Source organism: Myiozetetes cayanensis, unplaced genomic scaffold, assembly GCF_022539395.1.
Source record: "Myiozetetes cayanensis isolate MyiCay16 unplaced genomic scaffold, myiCay2020 scf7, whole genome shotgun sequence".
NCBI classification, from domain to species: domain Eukaryota; kingdom Metazoa; phylum Chordata; class Aves; order Passeriformes; family Tyrannidae; genus Myiozetetes; species Myiozetetes cayanensis.
In genome coordinates, this window is record NW_026087964.1 from 17,543,159 (window position 1) to 17,550,555 (window position 7,397).

Sequence of the window (7,397 nt, forward strand, 5' to 3'; positions counted from 1 at the left end):
TTCTAAAGATGTGATCAAACATTTCCAGTGCTTGATATCTAATTCTGAACTAAACAATTTCCTGAATATGAAAAGTTATCAGCATTTTCTGAAAGAACACTGTATACCTTTCTAATAACCTGAAAGTTTATAGATTTGAAATTGATCTCAAGGTTATTTATCTCAAACTTACTATATAAAAACAGTTGTTTAAAAATAAATGTTATAGAAATGACATGTCTTTCTGGTACTCTGCAAAAGGTCTATAGAATGAGTGAGTAAGCATCTAATTTGGCATCCTGGAAAAAAATATTCTGCCATTTTATCAAGAATGACAAATTCCTTTCATTTTGTTCATAATTTGTCTTTATTACTATTCATTGCTTTTGAAATGGCTGGAAAACATTGGCAAAATATCTTTATTCAAAATCATTTTTAATTGAGTCAATCTTTGAGCGCTTTGGGAGAAGGAAAGAAGGTATATAAATGTGGCATTTGTACAGTATAGCCCTATGGATATCTTTCAGTTTTACAGCTATCTGAATTATTCTATCAATAAAAGTAATTTCATTTCAAAGAAATGATGCTGCAATATTTAAATTCAAAGGTTTAAGTAAGCTGAAAGATTTAACATAAACAATAAATATTTCTATATTATTCAAGCAAGGAAAGGCAGGTTGCTTAACAATATAAGCCAGTTTGAAATGAAAAAAGTAAATTCAAATAGCATGAGTTATTCATGAAATCTAGTTTCACACTATTTCTTCCAATATTTACTTATTTTTGGAAGTGTTTTCACCACAAATAAAATTCTGAATGCTGATTTTCATATTTAAAAGTCAAAGTGCAGGTAAATTAATAAAGACTTACTTTCTTCTTCTTCTTGTCTGAATGTGCATTTGTGTGGTGGATTCATTGAAATATTTTTACAGCTGACATACCTTACCATTCTCCCTTTTTCTCTCCACCTTTTTCAACTGCTTGTCTGGGACAGAGTTTCTCTCTATTATGTTCTAAGAATAATTATTTTCTATAAATATTTTCTTTCAAATTTGTTAGATTGATGAACTAATAATTTTATTAATTTTCTTTTTAATGTACTGACCAGGATTTTCTGACAGGCAACCTCTTATTTATTTAGTACTTTGGCTTTCCTTTTAAACTACTCTATCCTGGTGGCTTGCAAAACTATCACAAAGCTGGAAATTCACCAGCACCTTTTAAACTTTGTGTCACTTTTAAGCTCAATTTTTCAGTTTTGAATAGTAAAGACCTCTGCTACTCTTCCCAGAAGAATATACCTTGCAAACATGTCTTTATCTGTGCAGATTTCAAAATCAAGGCTGAGAAAAATGGAGAGCCAGTGGTTGCTTTCAAAAAACCTGTTTTGCAGCCCCATGCATCTGCAATCCCTTCTGCAACTGATTACACCACCTCACCCCATTCATTTATCAAATGAGTAATACCGAATCGATACCAGTTAATAAACTAAAAGCAATAAACCTAAAATTCCTAGCACTAGGTAAATTTGTTCCTTATCAGAACATGAACTTGTGCTATGGAGTTTTCTATTGAAGGCTCAATATATGTTGGTAGCTGTTTAACTATAAAGAGAATAGAAGAGTTAAACACTATTTGCCCACTATTTGCTTGCTTGTGAAGGCTAAGCCCTAAACTCCAATCATGGGATATGCTCAGAATCAATTATTCAAATTACTGTGTTCAGTGTGATATGCCAGTTTGTGTTAAGGGAGGGCAAAATATCATCCTAGTCAGGTATTGCTCTATTTTAAATGCATTTCAAGTACTAGTTTTGCACTTAACAGCTCAAACCCCTGAAATGGGACAGGTGGTAGAATGTCTTTTTCCTTTCCCAAGAGCATTTGCATGGTGAATTATTGATCTCTTTTCAAATTGAAGTAGAAAATTAGAGAATTTAGGTCTCTGGGAAACTTAATGACCTCTAGTGTTTAGTGCTAGCTGAATAGGAGTTTAAAAGGCTTACATTTTGAATATTTTGCTTAAATAGGGTTGTCTTCCTAAACATCTCTTTGTGTACAGCTCCTCTGCTTTCTGAAAATGAATGAAATTCTCAGAGCTGGAGAAAATTATTAAAGTAATTATTAAACTCTCATGTACATACAGAGGTGGAGTCTAATATAGATAATTACAGTTTATATGAGAATTGTGCCATTAATCAGCCCCCTCTCCCTTTTCCTCTCTAATTGACAGAGCATTTTCTTTCTAGGAAAAATACAAATATGATTTATTGGTTTTAGACAATAAAAATGACAGCTTTGTCTGTTTTATTTTGGTTGGTTGGGTGGTTGGTTGGATGGGTTTTCTAAAGCAATAAGTTTCTTGAACTTCTCCATCCACAAACTACCATAAATTTTGGCTTTCTTGGATGTCCACTCCTTCTGTTCTCAGAAATTTAGGTCAAATAAACATTGATCTCTTCCTATAAATACAACCAGGGTTACCTGGCCTAAGGACAGGTTGTTTGGACCAACCTGAAAATCCCAGGAGCACTTACCTGATACTATTGTACATGTGTTCTGTATGCCAAAGCCTTGGATATATATCCTGCATTAACAATTGCCCTAAGCATGGAAATATGTCCAAATTTTTCAGGAAATATTGCAGACAAATTTCACCAAAGAAAAAATCTGAAAAATTTGGATATATGTTAGGTATTAATGCAAATTTTCCTCCAAATTTCTAAAAATATAGAAAAATGTGCACATAGGAATTAATACATTTATTTAGTTTTATCATTAGTCATAACAATATAGACAATATTCTTACTGTTTTTATAAATTAGTTATTTATTTTTAGTATCAAACAAATTGCTTTTTATAATTGTTGTATATATTTTTCTTTCAAAATATTTTTACTTTCATCTGTATTCCAATAATGACATTTTATTTTCACAAATTTTTTATAAGCTTAGTGACTGAATTTCATGACTGGCATCTATCAAACTTAACTTAGGATCATATATATGTATATAATAATAATGGCCAGTCTTCGCGAGCGAAGATCCGGGGAAGGTCTTTACACCTTCCAGCCTGCGCATTGGATTTTTTAGGTGAGACACAGTGTGCGCGGAACTGAGCCCACCCTTTAATCCTAAGGTTCATCTGCCGGGGCCAAGCAAGCTTGGACGGTGGCAGCGAGGTCCTTAGGACGTAGGTGGGTTGCCTTTTTAAGGGCTAACGAGCCCCACCTGCCCGGGAGTGGCCCTGACCGGGAATCGAACCCGGGTCTCGGCGGTGATAGCGCCGCGCCTTTACCACTAGACCACCAGGGGCTGCCATATGTATATATTATGTACTAAATACTATATACTGCAGATTTGTTATTTACTGTGTATTGTATTGCATGCTATACATTATACATTGCATACTACATTAAATAATATAAATAATGCAAAATGTGTATTACATATAGTTTTATGTAGTATCATACAAGTGCGCTGATGGCTAAAAAGGCCAATGCGAGATAGACAAGTCCGGTTGCAGAAGGCACAGCAGAAAGACTCCCCAGGTGATATCGACGAGACGCAATTCTTTCTGCGTTGTCTTTTCTCCTCGAGAGTGATCCTGCGTGTGTTCTCAAAAGCAGCAGCAGCGTTATAGATGGTGTGTCTCCAGGCCTCCCGATTGGAGGCCAGGGTAGACCAATGGTGGTAATCAATATGGCCAAGGCTGAGGGATTGTTTCAGGCAGTCCTTGTATCTCCTCTTCGGGGCTCCTCTTTTGCAGCAGCCAGTGGCAAGTTCCCCATAGAGTACAATCTTAGGTAAGTGGTAGTCCTGCATCCTGGAGACGTGCCCTGCCCAGCACAGCTGTGTTCTCAGCAGCATGGCCTCAATGCTCGTGACTGCTGCCTGTTCAAGGACAGACGTGTTGGTCACAGAGTCAGTCCAGTGGATGTTTAGGATTGTACGGAGGCAGCGCTGATGGAAGCGTTCTAAGAGACCCAAGTGGTGCCAGTAAATGACCCATGATTCAGATCCATATAAAAGAGTAGACAGTACAATGGCTCTGTAAACGCTGATCTTTGTACTTTTCTTCAGGTGTTTGTTTTGCCACACTCTTTTATGGAGTTTACCAAAAGCTCTGTACGCCTTTGCTAACCTGTTGTCTATTTCTGCATCAATCTTACCGTCTGAGGAGATGATGCTACCCAGGTAATTAAACTGCTGGACTGATTTGAGCTCTGTTTCACCAATGGTGATATGGGGATGATGGGAGACTTCCTGAGGTGCAGGCTGATATAAAACTTCTGTCTTCTTCACGCTGACTTCCAGTCCAAACAGCTCAGCAGCCTCTGCAAAGCAGGATGTTAAACACTGCAGAGCTCCTTCTGTGTGAGCGACGAGGGTGGCATCATCAATGTAAAGCAGCTCACGGACAAGATGATTTAAGGTCTTATTTATGTAGTGTATATATCATATAATATACTATATATTGTGCATTATGTTATATATTTTATATTATATATTGAAAGGTCACAATACCTCCAAAACATTCTCTGCTATAGGCTAAACAACCCCAACTCTGTCAGGCTTTCATTATAGCACAGGGGATCTAAAAATTTTCATGGTCCTGCTCTGGACTCATTCTAACAGGTCCATGTTTTTAACTTTCGTTTTTGGCTCACGTGTAAGTTTTTGTCTACCAACAACATTTCAGCATGCTTCTCTGCAGTGTTGCTGTCTATCCATCCATCCATCCATCAGTCAGTACTGATACTGTAATTGCCTCAATCCTGATGCAGGACCTCTCCCTTGGTCTTGTTGAACTCCATTACATTGACCCACTCCTCAAACCTGTCCAGATTCCTCTGGATGGAATCCCGTCCTTCTGGCATATCAACTGTATCACTTAGTTTGGTGTCATACAAAAGCTTGCTGAAGCTGTGTTTAATCCCACTATGTCATTGATAAATATATTGAAAATTAACAGTTCCAGTAGTTCCCTAAGGGACAGTACTTGCCATTTATCTCCACTTGGACATAGAGCCATGGACTGTAAGTAACTCTTCGGATGCAGCCATCCAACCATTTCCTTATCCGTTGGAAAACTCATCCATTAAACTCACATCTCTCCAGTTTAGAGACATAGTTGTTGTGTGGGAGTGTGACGAAGTCCTTACAGTAGTCAAGATAGATATCAGCTGCTCTTCCTTTATCCACCAGTGCAGTTACTCCATGACAGAAGGCCACTAAAGTAGCCAGATGTGATTTGCCCTTTCTGAGGCCGTACTGACTGTCTGTAGTCATCTCCCTGTCATACAGATGTGTTGACATAGCTTCCAGGGGTATCTCTGCTGTGATCTTTCTGTGTATAGAGGTAAGACTGACTACTCAAAATTTGAATTTCAATGCAAGTGACATAGATCTAGAGTTGTTTCTTTTTTAGTTTTTTCTTCTGTGTTTATATTTACATGTAGTTTAAAAAAAGGGAATTTTTGTTTTGTAATTTTATATATATAGGGGTTTTTAATCTATAGGGTTTTTAATATAGTTTAACCAAGCTTATGTAGTTTGCTTTTCTATTTTATCTAAACTTTTCAGAAAAGTCAGTGCATACATTTTTCTCCTCAGTCAATGTGTATTAGTTGTTTTGGATAATGACTTAGCTTTAACATTCTTTGCAAGTGCCATAAATGGGAATATGACAACAAAGAGTTTTATGGAAATTGGTTTTAGTATGTTGAAGATGATTAGGTTTTATTCAAGTCACACAACTTCTTCTATGAAAGTAGAAGAAAAGGGATCTAAGTAGGATTTATATCTCTCCAGGTAGCAAAAACTACAAGACAATACAAAGATATTTCAAAGGTGAAAAATCTATCCAGAATTTTCACAAGTCAAACATAAATAGAAAAACTTTAATGGTTTAGATACACTTCCTTTAAGAATATGCCATAACAAAAAAAAAAAAAATTCAAGGGTTTGGATTTTAATTACATAAGGTTACACAGAAAATTCAGTCTGGGAAAAAAGGTTTTGCAAACTGAAGAAAATGAAACCATCAAACAATAAACCCCTAAAATACTCCTTACAACTGTATTCATTTATATACTGCTTGGCTGAGTGCAGATCAATAGAAATCAAAACAACACAGAATACAAATTGCTTTTATGTTTTGTTCTTTCTTTTCCTTATGTAGACACTTTTCAACATACACAGTATTGTCATCAACAAAGGTAATTTTAAATGCATGCTATATTATTTCTAATTAGGGTATATAATTTACCCCAGTAAATGAGAGGTTAGCAATTCTTTTTATAGTCTTTGTTTTGCCAATTGTGGAAATGATAATACTTACATCAATTTTAATCTAGAATTAAAATAAATTTTCTAAAAATTCCTTTGATAAATTGTAGGAATAACCAGTCTACAGAATGATAAAATTGAACAAAAGATTTAAAGTTTCAGATCAGAATATTTTCCAGATTCAAGTGATACTACTGCATGTATGTCAACACCAGCTGAAAGGATGTATTTACTCTCATATATAAATATCATATGTATGCATCTGTACATTTATCATGCATATCCAGATCTAGACTATACCTGCAATAGTTTGTTTCTTTTAACCTATTTCTGTTATAGTACAATTTCAAGAAAAATTGTTCATAACATCATTTTTCTCCAAATCTTCAATTTGATTCTTCAATATTGCATTAAAAATGAGTAGGCTTTCTCAGTACCCTTTTTATAAACAATATTAGATAGCCAGAGTCAGTTTTTTTAACAGTTTTCTCTCCTGAATTTTCAGGCTGTCATCTTCAGTGAAGTGTGTGGATCTGATTACCTCTAATTTGGAAGTTTCTGTTGTTGCCACTGTTAGGGGTTTTTTTGTTAGTTTTTTTTTGTGGGTTGTTTTTTCTTGTTACTCATCTGTAAAATGCAGGATGCAATGGCCATTTATCTAAATAGAGTTTCCAGAAATTTATTTAATGAGGTTTTACATGCTTAACTTTAGGTATAAGAGGAAATTAATCACTGTTTAATAAAATACTTAGGTCTTAATTCAACTCACCCAACATAGTGAAATGTCTCAATTAGGGGTATTGTTATATTAACTACAGTCAAGGAAAAGAGCTCTCCCAGGTGATTCAATAACTTTCCTTGCAGAAATAATATTTCCAGTTCCTTCAAGAGGAAGCCATTTGTGACTATGTTCTACACAAAGATAGGAGTATTCCTTAACTTACCAAACTTGCTACTACTCATCTCCATTGCCTCCTATTTTATGATCTTTGGTACTGAATGTTTACATTCTCTGTCAAGATATACTGGAAGGAATCCTAGTATACCTGCTGTTCTGTCCTGACATGAAGGATGAACATCACTGTTGTGCTTCCTAGAAGTCAGAGCTCTCTATACTGTGGGTAAGTCT